The sequence below is a fragment of the Anoplophora glabripennis genome, unplaced genomic scaffold, assembly GCF_000390285.2.
Source record: "Anoplophora glabripennis isolate ALB-LARVAE unplaced genomic scaffold, Agla_2.0 scaffold11, whole genome shotgun sequence".
In the NCBI taxonomy this organism is placed as follows: Eukaryota; Metazoa; Arthropoda; class Insecta; order Coleoptera; family Cerambycidae; genus Anoplophora; species Anoplophora glabripennis.
The window spans coordinates 221,330-247,045 of NW_019416496.1; the positions used below are offsets into that span (position 1 = coordinate 221,330).

The following is a 25,716-nucleotide window of genomic DNA, read 5'->3' on the forward strand; positions in this document are numbered from 1 at the left end:
AAAAATGTTTCTACATATTCCATTTTAATAACTGGAAAATATAATGTACCAAGGTTTGTTATAGTTCCTCATCACAAGGCAAATGTGGCATACATTAAAATCGACGATAGCAGATTTTCGATTAAAAAAAATTCTTAAACAGATGGCCCAAATTACTTGAAACTTGACATCCGATGAATGACGATGAACTAAATTTATTATATTATGAACATAATTTGACAATGTTATTTCGGAATTGGCATAAAAAATAAGACATGTGCGCTATTTTATGATCAACATTTCGTAGAAAAAAAATTGATATCTCTGCCTCGATTAAAATAGTTCTGCTGACTTCAGGTCAGGCGTAAGTTTTCCTTCAGTTGACAAAATAAAATATAAAACAAGGCCGAACATAAGTTCCTTTCTATCGACAGCCCTTTGTTTTCTTTATCTCCCTGTTACATTTATGAATTCCCTGAAAAAAAAAAATTATTTACGTACTTTCATATCGAGATAAATTAAAAAAACAATAAATGATAAATATAATATCGTAATCTTATTGTATAGGTGTCATAATTTTAAATAAAGAGGCGACACGCGATCTGGGGTACCTATTTCTATGTTTACAAATATGAAAACAATGCCAACCTACATGCGATATTGCTGATGTAAGATAAGTAATAAGAAAATTTTTCATTCTCTCACGTTCGTTTTCGAGATGGGACAGATAACGACAAATTATTACGTAGTTTTGCACTGGGGTTTTTGATGTGGTTGCAAACTGGATTCTAATAATAAAAAAAATATATAAAAATAACTGACCCGATTAGGTATTCTAACCACAAAATTTGGTGAAATACTGAAATCGAATGAATAATATTTTCTAATGTAGTCACTTCTGTGTTTATCTTTGTTCAAGGGGCAATCAAAAATGTTTCGTTAATGTTGGTTTTTGTTTTTGGGCGAATGTTTTTGTTTTTGCATTTGTTTGTTTGTTTGTTTGTTTGTATATTTGGACTAGGCACATAGCTCGTTACAGTGCATGTCGTCATTTACATTGGTAGGCGTAGAAAATATACTTTATATAAACTAATGCAAAAAATGAAAGGGTCAAAAGAATTTCCGAAATTTTTCCGTAATTTTCGACAAACTGTATTTAGGTGAAAAATGGGCGTATCGGGAATTAAAAAAAAGCATTTTGAAGCTCTAAAATTGTAGTTTTTAGATCCTTCGGTCGAAATATTTTAGAAGCTACGGATTTGCAATTTTTTTTCAGCTTAACCACTGCATGGACCAGGTAGCTTGTTTAGTCAGCTTCAATTTCCTTTTTTAAAATTTCGATATGACCATTTTTCATCGAAATATCGGACTTTTAATGAAAAAGGATCCTTTTGTCTTCCAATCATTGATATCTCGGCGACAAATAGTTGTACAGAGAATTGAAGGGCTGTTTCGAAAACTGGAATAAATTTCCTATGATATAAAACAGGAAAAAAGGGTAACTTATGTTTTTTTGGAAAATTAACAGCTAAATTAGAAATATTCACGAAATGACTAATGTTATACATGACTTTTACAGTTCGATAAACCCAGAAGAACCCTGTGAAGTTTCATCTCGATCTAGCGAACCGTAGCGAATTCGTGTAAGATGAAAAAAAATTTTTTTCTGGAAAAGTTGCGGCAGAATGTTATAGGAAATTTATTACAGTTTTCGAAACTGCCCTTTAATTCTCTGTGCGGCCATTTGTCGCCGAGATATCGATGATTGACGACAAAAGGATCCTTTTCCATTAAAAGACCGATATCGAAATTAAAAAAAAAGGGAAATTGAAGCTGAATAAACAAGTTATCTAATAAGGAAAAATAAAAAAAATTACGATCGAAAGATCTAAAAACTACAATGTTAGAGGCTCAAAATGTTTTTTTTAATTTTTACATTAGTTTAGTACGTATATACAGGGAGTCACCTAACGAATGTTACATATTTGAAGGGTATAATCTAGAACCCAAAAGGCGGCGCTTTAACCAAACCCGCTTAAACGAAAAATGTCGAAAAAAAGTAATAGGGCGTTAAAGTTTTTTTGTATATCTTGTTTTCTCCTTAATTCAGAACCCAGTTAACAAATTTGAGCAAAATTTACTGTCGCTTATTTCTTTTCATGAAGTATGCAGTGATTATGTTCCTATTAGGTTAAATCATACAGGGCGTTCATTTTACTACAACCCTTTGTGAATGTTCTTCTGTAACTCTTTCGTGCGTTTAAATTTTTACACGCAACTATCGGAAACAGGTAGAGAATTTTATTCTACACAAAAAATGTATGTATACCTATCGAAAGTCGAAATTATGCTCGGTTATGATGATATTACAGAAAATATTTATTAGAAATTAAGCAACAGCAAATTCTGCTCAATTCGGACAACTGGGTTCTGAATTAAGGAGAAACAAGAAATAGAAAAAGAAACTTTAATATCTTGTAACTTTTTTGCGACATTTTTCGTTTAAGCAAGTTTGGTTAAATCGACATCATTTGGGTTCTAGATTATAGCCTTGAAGCATGTAATATTCGTTAGGTGACAGTCTGTATCAGCGTTGCCAGACGTCCCGATTTTGGAGATTGTCATGAAATAGATCTGGCAACCCTACATATGCACTTAATTTGAAACTCGAATAAAAAGATAAGTAGTTAAAAACTATTGATTATATACGTTTTTTTAGTATGTTCCGTTTTTGGAGGAAAGAATCCCGCTTTTTTATTCAAAAGGTTTCAAAATCCCGCTTTGTCCGAAAAAAAATCTGGTAACGCTGGTTTGTATATACTTTTATTACAGTTCTAAGAAACAATGCTTTATGACTATCCTAATTTAGATCTTCTTTCATTCACAAATATGAATTATTTTCCGGAAATTAAGCATAGCGATATTTCAGATACCTACTACATAAATATAATTATAATCAACCGGTTATTCATTACATATTTATGTGTTTATGCAATCCTATTCCTAAAAACTATTAAAATGTGACTAAAGTCATTTAAATAGTTCTTAGAGATATGCTGCTTCCCTTCAAATCCTTTCCAAACAGATTTTTGGTAACAATAACAAATCCTATAACACTAATTTTGTAAACTAAAAAATTAAACAAAACGATTTGCGTCACTAGTTTCAAGTGCAAAATTTTAACATCCACATCTAAAAACCTTAATAAGTCGCAATTATGAGCTATCTAGGTACCACACTGTAAAAACATAGAACTTGTAACACTATTTATCTCGACAAAAACATCTGTTTCATTTTAATAACGAAAATAGCAGATACAGCTGGTATGGTGAGTTAGATCGTTGAGTGAATGATTTCCTCACTCAACGGTTAGATTCAATACTAAACTGGTACGCAGTGGAACCGTTGAAAATTAACAAAACCTTACCAAATTGAAGATATACGGAGATAAGACAGAAATAATAGAATAATAATTGGAACTTACTTTTTTGACGGCAATTTGAATGCGAAGAGATTTATAAATTTTTTAATAATGAATTTCAGAACGCATTTGCGATTTGCCATTATAGACTAAGCGGTATCTGTTTTGGTTTGGGTAAATCCTATATCCACGGAGATTTTTGGTTTTTTGGCTTTCAAATATCAAATTAAAATTTTTCTATGCGCATAAAGAAAAACGTAGGATTAACTTTTGGCGGCACAATATGTTAAAAAAATTCGAAAAATGTCATATTTTTCTTCCAATTTAATTATGTATCTTTTCAAGAGTTGGTTTTAGGCGAAAATGGAAGAGGAAAAAAATGTTTGTAATTAAATTTTTTACAAAACATGACTAGTTACAAATCGAATGAATCATGATTATTATTGTAAAAATCGAAATAATCGACAAAAATGGGGTTAAAAAGCATTACTTTTTAGGGAATTTTTTTGGGGTCTTTAAATTGGGTATAGGACCTTCATACTTGGTTCAAGAAAACTTCATGTTATGTAGAATCATCACACCAAATTTCATCAAAATCGGTTAGATAGATTTTGCATAATAATTTTGCAATCCAGATTTTGAAAAAAAAATTGCAAATTTTCAAAATTTTGCACAGCAAAAACCAAGGCCCTTAGATACTTGAAAATTTAATCACATATAACGAGCGTTCAAATAAAAACGTGGTCGAAGTTGGCTCTGACACATTGGACGTAGGGAGTAGCTTATAGCGACCAACTTAACCTCATTTCTCAATGAGCTGTATAGCAGCTGTCAGTTCCAATAATGTTAATGACTATATAACTTTATTTTAAAGAATAATCGTGATAACAATAACAAACAATTCACACCTGTTCCTCAAAGAATTAAAGACATTTTCTAAGATGCTCGGGGTATTGTTAATTTCACGAATCTTGTCTATAAGTCGAGCCTGCAGATGGTTTAAATCAGGAATAGGCAGTTCAAAAATAGTGTTTTTAAGGTAAAGCCACAAAAAGAAATCACACGGCGTAATATCACATGACCTCGATGGAAATTCATGTTCAGCATTGAGACTTATAGTCGATTTTGGAAAACTTCCCTCAACATATTCATCGTCTCGCCTGCCGTATGTGCCCTTTCGCCATCTTGTTGAAAGTAAAAGTTTGTAATTTCGTTTTCTTCCAGCTGGTTAACAAAAGGAGCGATAATTTCTTCTCTATACTTTTGCGCAGTAAGAGTACCATTAAAAAAAATAGGTCCATAAATCCTCCTTCGATTGAGAGCACACCAAACTCCAATTTTATGAGCGTGTAGAGGGCCCTCGACAAAAAAGGTATCTGGTTTTTCAGAAGACCACATTCTCATATTCTGTGAGTTTACGTAACCACTTAAATGAAACCAGGCTTCATCAGAAAAAAAAGGTGATATTATGTTCACCGTAGTTGTTTAAAAACCATTCACAATATATAGCCCGTCGCGGAAAATCAACTTCATGAAGTTCTTGCTGACAAGTTAAACGATAGGAGAACAAACGCAAATCTTTTTTTAACACTGTGTGGCAGGTACCGACTGATACTCCCACCATTTGTGATAAAACACGTACAGAAGTTCTTGGCGCATTTTCCATTATTTGTTGGACATTTTCTTTTAATTCTTCAGTCCGCTTTTTAGGTCGGCCGCTTCCTTCTTTTTTTGCTACACTGCCCGTTTCACAAAAAACATTAACGCAACGCTGAACTGCACTTTGAAAAATTTTGTACTCAACAACGCCGGGAAATTGATTTTGAAATTCTATGAAACATTCCTCAATAGAATACTTCCATATTCCATCAATCTTGCGTCCATTTCTAAAGTAGGACTCTATGATAAACACTTTTTGTTCTTGAGAAAACACCATTTTAAACGCTGTTTAAAACGAAAATATTCAAATTGATAGCGGCGATATAGCGCTTTGACAGATGACGTTTAAGTTCATTTGCTATACGCTACGCCCTATGTCCAAATTTTCACAACCAACTTGACCACGTTTTTATTTGAACGCTCGTTAGAAGGGCTTTCAAGCTTTTAAATGCTTTTTGAAAAATTCGGATCTGTCAATCAGGAGAGCTCTGGCGCTTGTTTAAACATTGGTCGAATTGTTGTACTTATAAACAATTAGAATAACTTTTGTGGATATTCAATCAAATCAAATTTTTTAAAGCAGGTTTTAAAAGTTATTGGAAAGACACTCCTTTAAAAAAAAAAGATCGATTGGCCAGTTTACGTAGTTATAGTCGATCAAAGTTAACCGTCATTTACACTAAATGTAGTGGGACCACAAACTGTACACGAACTATGTGCTAGGATAATGCAAACCAAATACAAAAAGTAATTACGAACGTACGTAAAAGAATTGAGACGTGCATAGAAGTAAATGGTGGATTGATTGAAGTGACGAGAATATAATTATTTAACTTTTGTTGATTTCAGTTTCATTATTATATTTTTTAATTTGTTAAAACTAAGATCATTCAAAATTATTATAATACCACATTACTATATACCTACAGGATGTAAGAAGTTTGACTGCCATTACTTATGTTATGTCAATATTGGAGATTTTGATAATTTTTTTTTCTCGGAAATGGTTGAGTTTGTTTTATTTCATGGACAACTTGATATCAACAATAAATTAATGAGAAAAAAGTAGACTTGTGTTTATTTTATTCGGCTACAAAATCGATATTTTCTAAAATTGTTTGATAAAATTTGGTACTGGCCCGTTTTGGGGGGTCGTGAATCCAGTGGCGTAAATATATTTTTTCCCAAAAAATCTCTAATATGAAACATTAGAATTTTACTACTAAGAACGGACGTAGTACGCCTTGTATTTTGTGGGATCACGCTCATGTTCCTTCACAAAGCACACTTCATCACGCTCTACATCTTAAAAAAAATCCGGTTAAAATCGTACAATAAATCAAGATTATACAAGGTGGCTTAAAAACAAATGGGCCACACTGTAGATACCGCCAGTGCAGAGTTTTGTCAGTTTAAAAAATGTTAGATCACTTTAAATATCACTATTGTTGGCCAGCTTATTCTAGCATTCTTTAGAACCACATTTATGTAATACGTGTATTAGATAGGGTTTCTGGTCGAGACTTCTCGAAGCGAGAATTCCCGGGGAATCTGGCCTTACTCGAGACGAGAAAAAAGTGTCGAGAAATCGAGAAATTTAAAAATCACGCGCGTCTTAAGTTCTTGACTGGAGTTCGTTTCGTTCATGCGTTCAATTCGTTTCTCGACAAATAACTGAGCGGTTAAAGTGGTTTCTCTACCAGCTCATGAATTATTTATTTTAAGTTTTAGTTTACTTTGATGATTCTTATTTTTTTAATGTACAGGGTGTTTCACTATATTTTGACCCCCCCTTTAACTTTTTTGTTTTAAGAGTTATAAAAATAATGTGAAAAGTTGCACGATTTTTTTCGAAAATGATAGTAGAAAAACAAATGAAGTTCAAACAAAATGGCCGCGGATGGTAACTTTGTTAATTTAAATGGAACACCCTGTATATTTTTACATATTTGGGTAGAACGTTTCTTGTCGAGCATAGTCATATAGGGTTTGTTGGGTCCATCTCTAATAATAGGCGAGATAATATTAAAAAACGAAATGATGTTTTTTTATTAAGAAAATAAGACATCTTGTAATTGTTAGACCTCTTTCAGGCATTTCTGCCTTTTTTCCAATTACGTAAGGATTTAGATTTAGTTGTAATATATTTTGACATATCGGACATTGATATAGTCCAAAATGCGTATAGGTATTTTAAGTAAATCTCACTAATTAGACCGTGTGAGGCCAATTACTCATGGACAATCTTATATATGGTAGGTCGTGACAGTGACAGGTAGTAATGTCATGATAACATTGTTATTGTTTGACAGTTTGTATTAGTATTTAATTAAAATGGGTTACACAGAAGTAGAAAATTGAAATATTATTAGGAATTAAAATAAACTATGGAGAATATCTTAACTACTCTATCTTAATTCCTATAATATTTAAATTTTCTACTTCTGTGTAACCCATTTTAAATAAATAATAATACAAACTGTCAAACAATAACAATGTTGTCATAATATTACCTGTCACTGTCACGGCCTACCATATAACATTGTCCATGAGTAAATAAGCCCCTCACGGACTAATTAGTGCGATTTAGTTAAAATACTTATACCCATTTTGGACTATATCAATGTTCGATATGTCAAAATATATTGCAAATAAATCTAAATCCTTACGTAATTGGAAAAAAGGCAGAAATGCCCGAAAAACGTCCAACAATTACAAAATATTTTATTTTCTTAATAAAAAACGTTCTTTTCGTTTTTTAATATTATCTCGCTTATTGTTAGAGATGGACCCAACAAACCATATATGACTGTGCTCGACAGGGAACGTTCTATCCAAATGTGTAAAAATATACAGGGTGTTCCATTTAAATTAACAAAGTTAACATCCGCGGCCATTTTGTTTGAACTTCATTTGTTTTTCTACTATCATATTCGAAAATTTCATAAAAAATCGTGCAACTTTTGTATTTCACATTTTTTTATAACTCTTAAAACAAAAAAGTTAAAGGGGGGTCAAAATATAGTGAATCACCCTGTACCTAGTTATAAGTCTGTGTAGAAATTTTATTATAAGCAGATACCTAATGTTGAAGTGATAAATTAATAGGAAGAACGCTTCTGTATCTTTAAATTAAAGCTTTTTTTTTTTTAAGATTTCTTCGGTTAAATTCCTTATTTACTATTTATTTAATTAAAAGACTGCATGATTAATGATTATTAATAATTATTATTGGAAGAAAACTACGATTCAAAAACATTGAAATAAACATAAGTATATTGAAAGTGTTTAATAAAAAAACAAGTTAAAGGTTTTTAAGAAGAAACTCAAAGTTTAATTTAGTTTTGTTAGTAGAAGTAGAAACATAAGTAATTAATAAAAATATTGAATAAATAATAAATGTTAATGATGATTGTTAAGTATAATAGCATGTTTATATTTCGCATTGCAATACCAAAATTATGATTTTTTTAAGTTTTAGAAATTTCTCGAGAATTCGAGACTTCCCGGGAACTCCTAGTCGAGAATTCTCGAGACCCGAGAAAAAAAGTAGGCCGAGAAATCAGAAACCCTAGTATTAAATCATGTACTGGAACAGATGTCCATATTCTTTTAACGAATTAATATAGAAGCGCTGGAAATATACTTCATATACCTATTTTTCCATTACGCCTACGCTTATTATACATCCCAAGTACTTCAAATTAACAAAAACCAGATTTATTTGTGAAATAACCTTGTGGAAAAAATTGTCCATGAAAATTTAACTTTGGGCGACGCCGATGATTTAAATATCCTCAAATTTTTCAAAATATTATTTTTTTTATAAAGTTCAGTTATGAATCAGAACATTACTAAGAGGTTCTGATATTTCGGAAACAAAATACTCATCTACCACAGGAATAATCGACCTAGATCAAAGTTCTAGCCGCTGGTATGGCATCTTATCATTTTTAGTCACAATTCAATAAAACTACTGACGTTTACCACGAAAAATAAAAATTCTTGTTATTATTACACATCAAAGTTATATGGTCGACTATGCAAATTATATAATACCTTTTCCTTCACTCTGTGATCGCAAGGATGACCCTACGAGAGGTTGACGGAAGTCATTCCATTATTTTGAGGGATTTTGGGGAAGCGGCGGAAGAAACTAATTCTATTATACAGTGTGACCCAGAAATAAGTGCCACAGTTTTATAGTCTTTCCGATCTCAATTGAAGAACAAGAGGTTGGCAGTATGTACCATTTTCGGTCGCTGACGCAGCAACTCGGCACTGAAATACTTGAAAAACTTGTCCCACATTTATTTAGCCATACCCATATACAGGTCTGGTCGCCCAGTTGAAGAATGAGCGCGCGGACAAACGCGGCACAAACATAGCCGCACTGGGCGACCTGGCCATAAATTCAGTTGTCGACAAATGGCCTATCAGTGCAATGCAGCAATGCGGAATTTGGCGTGATTCAGGTAATTTTAATTTATTATAGGCAAATTCTATTAATCATTCATATTACAATTAGGGAAGGGAGAAATAACAGGGATATTTTGTTTACTAATATTATTACAACATGTCACTTTGTACGTCTTTTGAAATGGAACAAAACGAAATTTACCATCAATACAGGGTGTCTCATAATTAGCTGCCAACCCTGAACAGGCCGACTCTACGATCAAAACTAAGTAAAAAAGTTCATATGAACATGGGTCCGGAAATGCTTCCTAAGGTCACAGGGACCCACTGAAGAGGGAGGAATGGAAATCATTTTTTTGCAATATCTCTCAATCGCGTTGTGATAAATGAATGAAATTTGGTATACACAGCTAAATTTTGATGAGCAATTTGATGGACTAATCCATTTATTTCCACAAGGTCCATTGGGGTGGGTACGGGGGGGCCCTTGGTACTTTGCGTGTGTAACTTTTTCATCTTTGACTTTTTAACAAATTGGACAGCAAATTCCGTTTTCCCGAACTGTTTTACGTTAAAAAGGTACTCTTGTTTCAAATCGTTATCTTTAACGGTTTCTGAGAAAATCGCTCTTGAATTAATCCCACTTTGGTCAATTTCATAGTAATTTAAACAAAAAAAAATAATAATAATTTTCCTTTCCTCTCTTTTCCATTTAAAGGATTAATTTTTATTTAATTTAATTTTTTATTATTATTTTTTTATTAAAATTAGATTAAATTTAAACAAAAAAATTTTTTTTGTTTAAATTACTATGAAATTGACCAAAGTGGGATTAATTCAAGAGCGATTTTCTCAGAAACCGTTAAAGATAACGATTTGAAACAAGAGTACCTTTTTAACGTAAAACAGTTCGGGAAAACGGAATTTGCTGTCCAATTTGTTAAAAAGTCAAAGATGAAAAAGTTACACACGCAAAGTACCAAGGGCCCCCCCGTACCCACCCCAATGGACCTTGTGGAAATAAATGGATTAGTCCATCAAATTGCTCATCAAAATTTAGCTGTGTATACCAAATTTCATTCATTTATCACAACGCGATTGAGAGATATTGCAAAAAAATGATTTCCATTCCTCCCTCTTCAATGGGTCCCTGTGCCCTTAGGAAGCATTTCCGGACCCATGTTCATATGAACTTTTTTACTTAGTTTTGATCATAGAATCGGCCTGTGCAGCTAATTATGAGACAGACACCCTGTATAATAAAATTGTTTGAGGACATAAATAATTAAAATATGTTGTTGGTCAAATGAACATACATATAACAGAAATTTTCTCGTCAATGTTATTTTAATGGGTAGAAAATACTGGACAAAAAACTGAGTTTTGAGAAAAAAATTATTAGACACAGATTGTTGTTTGTTTTTAAATTTTGGTATTTTGGGGACACCTTGTATTCCATTAAGCGTAAAATGGAAATGTTTTTATGGCACCAATTGCCTTTTCTCTTTGACACGATTTGAGTAATAATGTTTTTCCATTTACGTTAACACACTATCTGCAAAGGATGCGTGTGGTTGACAAAAGATGATATACACTGAGCCCGTAAAGTTTGGAATAAATTCGATAAATCGTTATTGAAGGGTTTTGACAGGAAATCTTCGGACACGACAACTTTAGTTTATAAAATGTCACTTTTTTCAGCCATCGACTTTTTTGTTGTTTTGTTTGTTTTTGAGCTATGACGTCATCGGCAATTTTTCTAAATGGCAATCCATATTTTTTCCACGGATTTCGATAGAGCACATTTTTCTGAGTACGAATATGTCAAAAACGTATGATCTTCAAGATGGAAGTTTTCAAGATATTCGGTACCAAAGTTTCAAGAATGCATTATACAAGCGATGACAAAATACTAGTCATTTATCAAGGAAGCGCAGGAAAAATTACAGCTTTGATAGTTGTCAGAATTTTGAAGTTTGTCCTCGCAAGTTTGTGTTTTATTTTAAGTTGATTAATTGAGTTGATTAAGTTGATATTTAGACCAGGGTCGATAATTTTTTAAACCAAAAAAAATTATAGTAGCATGAAACCCATTGGAAAAGAAAGAGAATATAACAGAAATGAAAGGAAAAATAATTTACGGGCGATCTGAGGTCGGGAAGGGTAGGGGGTGAGTTTTTAAGGGTAAAAAACGGTTTCCCTTGATTTCCAGAAAAACTACAAGTCTTATGGAAAAAAGTTAAATGGCAATGTTGTAGGTAATAAAAAGATCTACAACTTTTGTATTTACACTTTTTTCACATAACCTCAAAATTTATGTGAAAAATTCAAATAACCAAGTTTTTGGTTTTTTATTTTTCTTTTACACAAAAAAAAATCACGAAATTTGGTAAAAACTTACCTATTTATGTCCCAAACACGCTGTAATTTTTTTGATTTGAAATATTTATTTTTTCACCTTATTTTTACTTAATATCGAAAAAGCACCCTAATTTTCAATCGAAAATTCTCACGTCAAAATATCTGCTTTTTTAAAAACGTCGGTGGGCTTTTTCTTCGTTGAAATCTCTACTTTCTGATGGTGTAAAAAAATATACATTACTATGGTAAGTTTTCTCAGGAAATGCAAAGAAACGAAAGAAGATTCTACAACTTTCTCAAAATATTGTAGAAGTCTTATTAAATATTAACTTTATTAACTTATTTCGTTGTTAATTATAATAGTATATTTCGACTTGTAATTTTTTTGTTTATCAATGTAACATGGAATCTTACATTTTTCGAGTAATTAAAGTGTAAATTTTAATAAATAGCTCAAAATTGTACATAATGATTAGAAAAAAAAATTTAGTTCGTCCTCCTCGACCTATCCACTGATTTGCATATGTTTCAGTTAAATGCTGACGTGCTACTTGACTAAAATGGGCGGGAGCCCCATCATGCATAAAAACCATATCCCTTCTGACGCCCAAAGGAACTTCCTCCAACAGTACGGGATGCACTTCTCTTAAAAATTGAACGTATGCCTCACCATTTAATCGAGGAGGTAGAAAATGAGGCCCATTTAAATAATCCCCAATAACTCCGACCCACACGTTAAGAGAAAACTGTTCTTGATGGTTAGTTTCGACAATAGCGTGAGGGTTTTCATCAGCCCATATGTGGTAATTATGAAAATTAATAATCTTGTCCCGAGAAAAACTACATTCGTCTGTGAATTCGATCGTCTTCAGAAAGTCACGATTTCTAATCATTTCCAGCATCCAATTGCAAAATTCAAGACGGTTCGGAAAGTCTTGCGGTAACAGTGCCTGTACTCATTGCAGATGGTAACGGTGTAAGAGATGTTCCTTTAAAATTCGAAATACCGTCATATGATCAATATTTAGTTGGAAAGCAATCTTTCTAGTACTGGTAGTAGGTTGTTTTTCTATCAAATTAAGTACTGCTTCCTCAGGCTGTGGTGTTCTTACTTCTCGATGGCGACCCCAATCCTGCGTTCTTTTGTTGAATGAACCATATTCACGTAATCGTTGATGAAGTAGGGCAAATATTCTATGTGAAGGATGCTGCCGTTGAGGATACATTTCAGCATATCTTGTAGAAGCTTCTAACCCATTCCCCTGCGACAGACCGTAAACGTAATGCATAATAGCCATTTCCTCATTTGTGTATGCCATTTTAATAACAAGTGAATTATTAAAGTAACAAATTAAGAACAGAACAACAATACACAATTAGTATCACTTCAATTTCAAAAATTTACAAACTGACAGCTTGATTCCAATTTAATTGTCAGTATCGCTAATAACGGCCTACTAGATAAATTAGTTTCGTATTTTCGTTTTATGGCGATATGTATCTTGTTCGTAAAATAATTTTTTGCTGCGAACTGGTTTATTTTGGGCAAAAAATTCAAGAGACTTTTTTTTTAGAATGAAACAGGCTATCGGAAATAAATTTTTAAATGGCAAACAAATAATAAGACAAAAAGTTACGTTGGAAATAAATTTTAGGGGTTGCGTTTTCCACCCCTTACAACCATGGGGTAAACCAAATAAATTACTGGCTAAGTGTCTTTTTGGTAGTAGAAAATGTCAGGTTAATTTCAATATTGTAACTTGTTTAGTGCTTGTGAAAAAAATTGTTAAACAAATTTTATGTACCCTCTTTAAGGGGCTGTATCTTAACAAGGGATGCTCCAATGAAGTTTCTTTATATGAAAGATCCTATCTTTTTTTCGATGAGGAATCACCCCCTTAAATGTTTTACACTTATTTAGTTACACCCTGTATACCACTACCATCTCTTTTATCTTGTTGTTGCAGTAGGTAATAAAGTTTTGTGATATCCACATTTTATGTTAAATTATGTTTAAAATGGACACGTACCCTTTTTAACCTTTTGCAGTTTCATTTACGATAAAGAACAAACAATGAAAAACGAGAAATCTAATTTGGATTTAATTATTATATTTTTTCCTTATCTTTACGTTGAATGTCTAAGAAAATGAAGATATTAACAAATATTACAAGTTGACTCAAGATTGGGAAGAAAATTTTGAAGGAAAACTGACGCTACTTCTACTGCTTGTTCTACGGTTACAGAAGAAAATATAGATAAATAAAAGAAAATGAGTCGCCTTATGTTAGTTTTGGTGGTGGCATTCAATTTCACAATAATAATAATAATCGTTATTTTAACGGCAGATTAGCCCAGAAGTCGGAAACTTGTGCGGGGGAGGGGGCGGTATATCATTACTCAGTAAGCCACCAGGGACGACTTACGTTGCAACTTTACATTTTAATATAAATACTAATACGTTATTAATTGTTTAATGTTTTTCTTATTTAAATTATGGTTATCGAAATTTGATACTAGTCACTAAGAACCAATCAGTAAAACACCCATAAAATTGCAACTGTTGGAAAAATCTTTTTAATATGCCGTTTTAAACGATTATTATTAATATCTGCGGAGATTACTGAATACCATTTTTTTTTAAATAAAGCGGAGAAACACCACCAAACAAACATTTTATAAATAGAATATTTACGCCCACTTATTCACGATATGAAGCGGTTTCAAATTTCCTTGTTGGGTGAAATATCAGCGCAAACAGGAAACACAGTGAAAAGGGAAAATATATTCGTATGTCCAGGAGGAAAAAAATAACTTATGTATAAACAAAATATGCAATAATATAAATGATCAAAAATGTTGCACGTTTTTTTCAAGAAAAAGAATGGGAAATTGCTCCCACCTAATCCCTAGAAACTACCCCTACCAAACCACAAGCAGACCCTGGGAACAGCGAGTTTAGTCGCTTATTTTACTTGAAATAATTAAATTCCACACCACAAGCATGCTAGCCCGCCTACCCCCTATCCCACCTAACCCCTAGAAACCACCCTCGCCAAACCACAATCAGGCTAACTCATCTAGCCCTGGGAATAGCGAGTTTTGTCGATTATTTTTCTTGAAATAATTAATTTCCACACCACAATGAAGCTAACCCGCGTACCCCCTAACCCACGTAGTCCTTAGAAATCACCCCTGCCAAACCACAAGTAGGCTAACCCACCCTGAATACTCTTTCAGGAACTCTTTTCTGTGACGAAGCTTTATTTATAGTCCAGACGGTATTTGTTTCAAAGAGTGCATATTTGGGTGAATCGTATATCCACGGAGATTTTTGTCTTTTTGGCTTTCAAATATCACTAGAAATGAAAATTTTTCTATGCGCATAAATAAAAACGTGGGCTTAACTTTTGGCGGCACAAAGTGTTAAAAAAAATCGAAAAATGTCAAAATTTTCTTTCTATTTAATTATGTATCTTTTCAAGAGTTGATTTTAGACGAAAGTGGAAGAGGAAAAAAATGTTTGTAATTAAATTTTACAAAATATGGCTACTTACAAATCGAATGAATCTTGATTATTATTGTAAAAATCGAAAAAATATCCAAAAATGGGGTTAAAAACATTACTTTTTGGGGGATTTTTTTGGGGTCTTTAAATTGGGTATAGGACCTTGACTCAAGAAAACTTTATGTTATGTAGAATCATCACACCAAATTTCATCAAAATCGGTTAGATAGATTTTGCATAATAATTTTGCAATCCAGATTTTGAAAAAAAATTTGCAAATTTTCAAAATTTTGCACAGCAAAAACCAAGGCCCTTAGATACTTGAAAATTTAATCACATATAGAAGGGCTCTCAAGCTTTCAAACCGTTTTTGAAAAATTCGAATCCGTCAATTAGGAAAGCTCTGGCGTTTGTTTAAACATTAGTCGAATTTTTGTACTATAATTTTTTAATTTTGTAATATAATGAGTTAATTTTTCATTTGCTTATATTTTAAACAGTAAATAATATTTGAATTATACTTTAATCACAAAAGGAATGATGATTAAATTAATAATTAATTAATTAATTGATTAATTAATTACTAATTTTCGACATATTTTGAAAATAATTGTTGTTTAAACAATTTTAGAATATTTAAATATATTTGTTTTTGACCTTTAATAAACAGTATATAAGTTTATGCCCTTACTTTTGATACAATTAAAAAATAAAGTTGATAATTAAAGGAAGTTTAAAGATACATGATTATCGGACTGTTGAAAGACCAATAATTATTATTGGTCTTTCAATTGCTTTTTTAAATCGCGAGACATCAATTTAAAAAAAAATCGTCAAAATCGGACCTCTAGAAACTGAGATATTAAAAATTTTGAAGCGCACCGCGGTTTTGAACTCAATTTCGAGCAGGCCGAAGCGGCTGCACTATCTGCTTCCCCCATCACCACACCCGTACGATTTTCTTTAATTTCTCGCTTGCATAAATAACTTTAAACACGTTTTAAAGTAGGTTGCCAATGAAGAAAGGTATTGCAAACTTACACCTGGTAAGTACTCGGAATACCAAAGGTATTTTTCGAAAAATTAGCCCGGATGTCCCAGTACATTTAGTGTAAATGACGATTAACTTTGATCGGCTATAACTACGTAACTAATTGACCAATCGATCTGTTTTTTTTTAAGAAGCGTCTTTTCAATCATTTTTAAAACTTGCTTTAAAAAATTTGATTTGATTGAATATTCACAAAGTTATTCTAATTGTTTATAAGTACAAAAATTCGACCAATGTTTAAACATGCGCCAGAGCTCTCCTAATTGACCGATTCGAATTTTTCAAAAACCGTTTGAAAGCTTGAGAGTACTTCTATATGTAATTAAGTTTTCAAGTATCTAAGGGCCTTGGTCTTTGCTGTGTACAATTTTGAAAATTTTTTTTTCAAAATCTGGATTGCAAAATTATTATGCAAAATCTATCTAACCGATTTTGATGACATTTGGTGTGATGATTCTACATAACATGAAGTTTTCTTGAGCCAAGTATGAAGGTCCTATACCCAACTTGAAGACCCCAAAAAAATTCCCTAAAAAGTAATGTTTTTTAACCCCATTTTTGACGATCTTTTCGATTTTCACAATAATAATCATGATTCATTCGATTTATAACTAGTCATATTTTGTAAAATTTAATTAGAAACATTTTCTTCCTCTTCCATTTTCGCCTACAATCAACTCTTAAAAAGATACATAATTAAATAGGATGAAAATTAAGACATTTTTCGAATTTTTTTTTAACATATTGTTCCGCCAAAAGTTAAGCCCACGTTTTTTTATGCGCATAGAAAAATTTTCATTTTTAGTGATATTTTAAAGCCAAAAAGCCAAAAATCTCCGTGGATATAAGATTCACCCAAACCAAAACAAATACCGCCCAGTCTATTACAAGAGATGATGGAATCAACAATTTCCGCAACGATCATGTGTGGGCAATCGAAAACCCATTTTCAGGGAAGATTCTCCGTAAACGTTTGGGCTGGAATAATTAATAATGAAGTTATAGGACCACATTTCTTCGACAGAAATTTGAACAGCGAGATGTATCAGGCTTTTTTTGGATAACGATCTACCTTTATCACTTCAGGACATTCCTCTTCAAATCAGAAAGACGATGTTCTTTTTACATGATGGTATTTCGTCCCATCTCCAAATGAGAAAATCTCGAATATGTTTGTTTTTTCAGCATCGCTATTTGCAACATCGTGCGAATTCTAAACAGAACGATGACGCAGGTATTTTAGCTGCTGGAAAAGTAATAAAAATACCTAGTAAACCGATGCTGTGATGTACTATCCACGTTTTCCGTTGACTTTGATTCTCATCACTACTTACGCAGCTTCCGTATCACTTCCTAGACGCAAACCGTTGCGGTCGCAAAAAGCGTTGTGTGTATCAAGGTGATACCACGAACGATTTTATTTTATTGTCGATTTATGAAATTTGCAAAAAAAACATCGACACCGTCGATTCACGGTTGCCCACCGATTTCTTGTTGCGCTGATTCTAAAGCAGCGAATAAATAAATAGTTGGACTGGTCCAAAATGTGTTTTTAATGATGTTTTTAATGCACGAACAGCTTGTTGTTAATATTTAAGTCGCATAAAATATGCATAGGTCCTAGAGGCAAGCGACTGGTGATGTAAAATGTATTTTAAACTGTTACACGGTTTCTGGTTTCATTGAATATCAGAGATATATCAAACTATTTCTGGAAAAAAAAAGTTTTATGAGTCGAATATGGTGTGCAAACGATGACGAACAAATCAGGGTGTTCCACCTAAGAGAGATTCTTCTGTAACTCTGTAATTGTAAAAGCTGTCTGGAATCATGTGAGCCATGTAAAGAAAATATTGTTAGCTTTACAGGATTTTGCGTTTTTGAATTCCTTGGTTAATATTAGGTAGAGTTTATTAAATGTAGGTACTGTTTAAAATTTACCGTTTTCGAGATATTCAGTTGTTTTCGAAATATTTTTCTCTTCAACATCTTGTAGGGGGACGTTTAAACTTTAATTTAGGTACCTGGCAACATTAAAAATAACAATTTTTAACCCGGAAATCGGCCGTTGAAAATTGTCATTTTCGCAATTTTAGCAACTTAAATTGTTTATAACTTTAAAACTATCAATTTTAGAGGCATACTGCATAGGAACTTTTTTGTTTATAATGTGCCAAAAAAAGTAAAAAAAAAAATAAGAAATGGGTCTTATTTGTGGAAGGGCGAAAAGGGCGGTGACTATTAGACGCCTTCATTATAGCCATCTTTCTCTATCGCATGGATTTCTATGACTTTCTTTATCGCTCTCAAGTAACGGCCGATGAACCATGGGGATTTTCCTATCCTGTATCAATTCATTTTTCCAAAGCTCACAGGCGTTGTAGGGTTTCGAACATTAGTTGTTTTTGTACCTAAATAGTTGTATTGACATATGCATTTACTGAAAATTTAATTTCTCAAATTTTTAATTTGTTTAAAAATGACTGAAAAAATGTTAATATTTATTAAATTGTTAAGCGCGCATGCTCCGCCTCGCTCTCCACACTCGTTCGCTAGATCAAGTAATAGAACGCATCGCCGCTATCTTCTTTTTCGCAATTAAATAGTTGAATTCACCTTAATGTTAATGAAGGACGTGAAAATATAGCTCTTGATGTATACTCTCTCCAAATTTCGGCTATTAATATTAATAATTAAGGTCAGTGCGATTAAATAAAAAAAAATTATCTCAGCTCCTAATCAACTTACAACAACGATTTTTTTTTTAAATTCGAAGAAAACTAAAGTATAGAAGTTACTAGTTTATTTTATAATAATTACCTATCTTAACAATTTAATAAATATTAACATTTTTTCAGTCATTTTTAAACAAATTAAATTTGAAAATTTAAATTCTCAGTAAATGCATATGTCAATACAACTATTTAGGTACAAAAACAACTAATGTTCGAAACCCTACAACGCCTGTGAGCTTGGGAAAAATAAATTGAAAATAGCATCTTCTTAGATAACAAATTCCCCCAACGCCAAACCAATGAAGCTTTCGGGCTGAAATTTTTACCACTTATTAAGGGTGCAAAATGCCTAAAAAATCCTGAATTACAAGTGTCTGCGATGAAAATTGCATTAATTATTAGCAATTGAAAAAAAAAACGGCAATTTTTGACCATTTTTAAGCTCATGTGTATAAACAAATTATCGGAAATTAATCGAACTTTTCTCATTTTATAGGCTTATTTAATACCTACCTATTTTGTATAAACTTTTTTTCGCTAGGAATAATAGTTTTTTACGCGAGTCAAAAAACCACTTTTCCATAATTTTGACCATTGTTTAAACAAAGTTTCCCAACTAGCCTCGAGCTGATTTTTTGATATTTTATTTATAACAGGTTTCCGAACAATATTCCGCAGAGAAACTTCTAATAGTATTTTTTTCCCGAAACAGGCTCTTTCATGTCTATAATGACTGAGCTAATACTGGGGATAGTACAGATAAGACTTTTTTAGGACTTCGGCAAATTGTGTCGCACTCACATCATACGACAAAACGAAATAATGTTCTTAAGTAAGTGGAAATTGGTTAAATTGTATTTAATTCCTAATTATATTTATTTATAACAAAAAGATATACTTCATTCTATTCAAAAGATATTTTCGAGTAGATTATTCTTTTTTACTTTTAAATGAACTTAGCGTACAATTAAATAAATAAAAATAATTAATTTCGGGAAAAAATTTAAATTTTTTTGTTCGATAATTAATTTTAAACACAATGTAATCTGCAAAATTTTCTGATCGATAGCAGGGAAGTACCGGGCATAAGAAATTTAAAGCGGTATTTGTAACAAAACATTCCTAAAAATTTCCTTATTGAAAACTTTTCGATATATTTTCGACTTACTCAATTGTTTTCAAAAGCTCAAATAGGCCAAGCCTCGACCACCACGCCGCCGGCCGCCGGACAGTTTATTTAGCAAGTACCTTCTCTTTAAAGGGCTCATGAGTCGTTAATTTTCCACATTTTTTCAATGTAATTCAGGGGAAATCGTAGTTTACGTCGTAAACTTTATTTTGCGAAAAATTCAAGTCTTAATATTTATAAACAATTGCGCTACGATTTAAAAAAAAATTCTTATCTTGGCACCTGTTGGTTGTAGAGGGTGCTTTTTTTAAATTGTATTTTTTGCCAGCTATCCAATGTGTCTATTTTCGGTGAGGTAGTATAAATAGCAACAATTTTATTCAAATTGTTTATAAGCGAAAAACGCACGGTTTTTTAATGCACAATTTGAGAATGTTAATGTCAAAAAAACGGTGATATTTTTTAATAGGTAGCTTAATTACATCTTTAAAATTACAATGACGCTTTCAGAATCATGTTTGGTTGAAAATTAACGGCTGTACAGAGGCTTAAAGTTCATAACTTTTGGAGCCTCCGTTATAAACAAATAGAATTGTACGAAAACTATTGCACCTACAGCGCCCACTTTTGGCACTCTTTTAAAGTATGACAAAACCCTCAACTTGTCATAAGTTTTATAAAATTTTAACAATAAATGCGATAGTTATAAACAAATTAAAAAATGGGCACTTTTCTTGGTTTTTTGCTATAACTTTTTTGTTTATTAACCGATTTTAATTTAACAAGTCTCATTTTGTAGATAATTTTACTCCCTACAAGCTGTCTGTGAGTCACTTTTCGCTAAAATTGATGGTTTTCCCTGCAAAGTGAAAAAACTGTTTTCCTCACTTATTTGTTTAAATAGAAAAGTTAGCTAATAAAAGTTTTTGACTCAGGAAATGAGAGATGTCTTGTATTATGTTCCTTTAGACAATTTTACAATAATCTCGCAGATAGGACTTTTTTCGAATTTCTCTTTTATTTTCGCTAATTTTCCTGGTGTAATAATTAAAATAAAGAAGATAATAACTCAAAAATTGCCGGCTATTTCAATTAAAATGGAAGATATTTTCCTTAAAAATATAAGTTTTTGGTGACAATATCTAAGGATCTTAGTAAACTAGTCCGTTTTGTCAATATACACCAAACAACTTCAGAGATACCTATTTCAATAAATATGACTTTTTTTTAAAATTAACACTATCTCAAAGACCAGTGGCTGTTGGTTTAAAATAATTCGAAAAACTCGCATATACTGCATAGAAGTTATAACTAGTTATGTATATGTAAATGGAAGGTCAATTTCGACATTTTTAACAAGTTTCCTCTATCAAGACGTCCCAAATTCTATTTTTCGAGAAATAATAATCTTTGAAAATTGCGTGCTAATATCTGGCATTTCCATTTTCAATTTCATTTCTTTATTGTATACTGATGAGGACCAGCAAGTACGAAAGGACAATCACGTTACATGTAGAGATAAAATCGATAACGATCATTTGCGATGGGTAAATAGTGCAATCTATATGAGAGCAATGAATACCAAGATAAATACTTCCTTGCTTATCACCAAATAAAAAAAAAAATTTCTATGATTATTTGTTATTTGTAAACTGGGTTTTTACATGATTCTGTGGAGGATTTGAATTTTGTTTATTTCGTTAATTTTTATGTACCTTTTGTTTATTACACCGATATGTCTCAGTCATTTTGTTAGGATGTTATTAGTAATCAAATTTAGACAGAAATTAGCAATTTCATTAAATCAACACTTAAAAAGTAATAAACAGCTTCGCTACTTTTGCAACAGACGTCAAAAAGAAATCATTGAGATTCTCTATTGAAGTAGAAAAGTGGCAATCAACCAGGTTTGTTTTTTAAAAGAATTTAATGCGAAATATTCCCCAGAGCTGCCCAGAACGCAATTAGAATGATGTGATATTCACTGGAAACAAATTAATTAATTAAAATTAATCGCGGTAAAAATCAGGAATCGTACTGATCTACGTGAGTTTCAAAACTTAGCCAATGAGTTTATTATGTAAAAGATGAACGAAATATCAAAATAAAGATATTAAAGAGACAAAAAAGTTAACATTGGTTGTTTGTTGCTGTATTGAATTGTGCAATTCAATGAAGATAATAAGCTATAATTAATTTTTGTTTTTTTTTGTAATTGATATGCTGTTGAATTTTACAATGAACTATTTTGATCGACACACTCACGCCCATCACTCAAATAACAAGGTTCAAATTACGTCCCTCATAAATCAAAATAACTCTTAGTCACATTCCTGTGGCAACATTTCATATTTTCAAAGGCCTTTCAAAAAATTCTTACAAGAGGAATAATCTCGCCTATAAATTTTTTACAAAATGTCTGGCATAAATCATACCATCAACAGAATCCTTTATATATTATTGCCAATTTTCAATTAATATGGAAGACATAAAGAACGATTTATGGAACAGAAAGAGATTTCCAATTTTGAAAACTTCCTCAAAAGTTTCCGTGCACCATTAATAAAACTTTCCGGTTTCTAATACCACCACTGAATTACTCATCTCATTTGCTTGGAAGAATTATTGCGTTTTTGCAGAATAAATTGTTAATAACGTCGAGACTAATATTATACCGCGTGTTACAAAAAGGTGGGTCAAGCCGTTCGGTTTAAATTAATAAGAGGGGCGTTCTAGTTAAGGTTATCCTTGTCTGTGTACGTCTAACTCATTCTATCCATAACCGAGCGTATTTGGTTTTCTCTGGGGATACAAATAATGTTTTAAAACGTAGTAGGTACAGTGAAATATCAATAAAATTGTAAGAATACAAATACTATGAGGAAAGTTTCATTTATGTTTATATTAATATTGCAAATAATTATCGTTAATTTGCTAAATGACAACAGCTATTTACTTTAGTTGTGTAAAAATATATCTCATGCATACTCGTATGTATTTTCAATCGACGATTGCAGGATAACAACTTACCTAGTTAATTTGAAACAGTTTTTAGAAAATTGATAAGTTAATTTAATAAATGTATCTAATAAAAATAATCTCATTACTCGAGATACTGGTGGTGCAAGCTTGCGCAGTTTTTGGAATATGTTCATAGTTAATGAAAAAAATTAATAGTCACTGTACCTGTTGCATTGAAATAAAAGTTATTTATTGTATTATTTGTATATTTTAATAACATTTTATTTTTATTTAATATTCTTAAGTGGATAAAAGGCAATTAAAACACGAATGCAATACAACGTCTTGTCCATAATCACATCACAATCATATTTGTGGAGTCAATTATTGGAATTTAATAAAAAAAAATATTCGCAATTGATATTTCTTAGTAGTACTCAATGAAACGTGGTAGGTTTTGTTATACCTACAGCATGGTTGCTCATTTATTATAAATTATTTAATAAACTGTTCTATCTGGATATGGTAAAAATGCAAGAAAGTAATTGTGTTCCTGTGGCTGTTCTTGAAGAAGCTCAAGAAGCAATTTCTCATTTATTGCCAGCGAAATCCAGGGAACATTACGAAAAAGTGTTCGGCGAATTTAACGAATATACTATAAAGGTCTACAAAAATATGATAATGGAAAATATAACAAGCTTACTGCTTATTTGAAGAGTGAATCGAGAGGATACAAAGCAAGAAAAGCTGCAGTATGGGAAAGAGCGCATATTAAAGAATTTTTGACTGAGGCTACATCTCTTTAATTTTTCGCGGTGTTTTCCTGTTTTGTCGAGAATTTTGTAAAAAATACTCAATAATTACGATTAATTCATGTGTTAATAGTTTCATAAAATTATTCTGCAAGGTTTATAGTACTCTACGTGATTTTCTGTATATTCAAAACGGGTGTAAAGTTCAAGGAATGTAACGAGAAACAAACGTAAGAAGTAAAAATATCCTTTTATTTTTCCTTATTCTGAATTTTCAGCTTGTAGACTGTATGCCCTGAAGAAAACTTGTACAATTGGTACAGCTACTTCCGATGTTCATGGTGGTTCAATTAGTATAAAAACTAGAGATGTGCGCGTTAAATTTTATATTATTTTCTATGTAGGTACAATCGTACAATGTTACAATAACTTTTTTTATTGAAAACAACTTTTATGCGATGCCGTTCTTTAATAGTAAATTTGTTTGACACTTTATTTTCTTTTCTGTACGATGCCAGAATAGTAATTTAAACAAAAAAATTACCAACTTCCTTGATTTTTCCTTTTCAGTTGTGATTTTGTAGTGTTTTCTCACGCTGATTCACGGTTTTTGTAGTTTTAGTTAAAAAAATTTAGTCACTGCGATTTTTGTAAAAATATTTGTACAGGGTGATTCACTTTATTTTGACCCCCCCTTTAACTTTTTTGTCTTAAGAGTTATAAAAAAATGTGAAATATAAAAGTTGCACGAGTTTTTATGAATTTTTCGAAAATGATAGTAAAAAACGTTCTATCCAAATATGTAAAAATATACAGGGTGTTCCATTTAACTTAACAAAGTTAACATCCGCGGCTATTTTGTTTGGACGTCATTTGTTTTTCTACTATCATTCTCGAAAAATTCATAAAAAATCGTGCAACTTTTATATTTAACATTTTTTTTATAACTCTTAAAACAAAAAAGTTAAAGGGGGGTCAAAATATAGTGAATCACCCTGTACAAGCCTTGGTTTAAGACATATTGCAACTTTTGGGATAAGCGAGATCTTTTTTGTTTACGTTATACTTACGAGTTAACGTTCTTCAAAAATTATATATTTGAAAATATCGAGTGCAACAAAAGTCCCAACGAAAGTCCTCTTGATTTGTTTAACCAAATTTAAAAAAATAGAAAAATTTAATGTCGAGATTTCAAATTAACTATATTCCAGTACTGTTATAAGAACTTTATTTAAAAATTGTAGGTTTTTTGTTGGACATGCTAATGGAAAACGTACCAATCGAGTGGTTAGTGTTAATAGATAGAAATATCTTCAAATCGCGTCAAAATCTGTTTTTCACACTTGCAGAATTTTGAGGGGCGTCTGCCTACAGGGCGTTCGAACATTGAAGGGAAACAGATGATTTCCCTAGTAGTCTTGAATTTCGTAATTAGTTTTAAAATCAAAATGCAACGGATTCCAAATTAACAAAGTGCTATGGACGAATGAGTGTTCTTTTAGTCGTAGTGGTATATTAAATAGTAGGTACCATACTACTCTTTGAAAAACAATAAGGTATACGTACTACAAACTGAATAAATTAATTGAACATAATAAAAAACTAAATACTTTAAGTTTAAAACTGTTATATTCCAAACTATTTCTCTCACATGACCGGCCTTAAAAAATTGAAGCGTCAGTAGCAGAGGAAACGTTAACGTAACAAGTTTTTTGCCGTCGATATCGAGCTCCACACCGAT

At 31.7% G+C, this 25,716-nt stretch overlaps 1 protein-coding gene across 2 annotated transcripts in view; it reads right to left on the reverse strand.

Annotated features, from left to right (window-relative positions):
- The window catches only part of LOC108907965 (intron-binding protein aquarius), a 94,184-nt gene that overhangs the window by 27,310 nt on the left and 41,158 nt on the right, over positions 1-25,716 (reverse strand). The gene's annotated exons all lie outside the window — the stretch shown is intronic.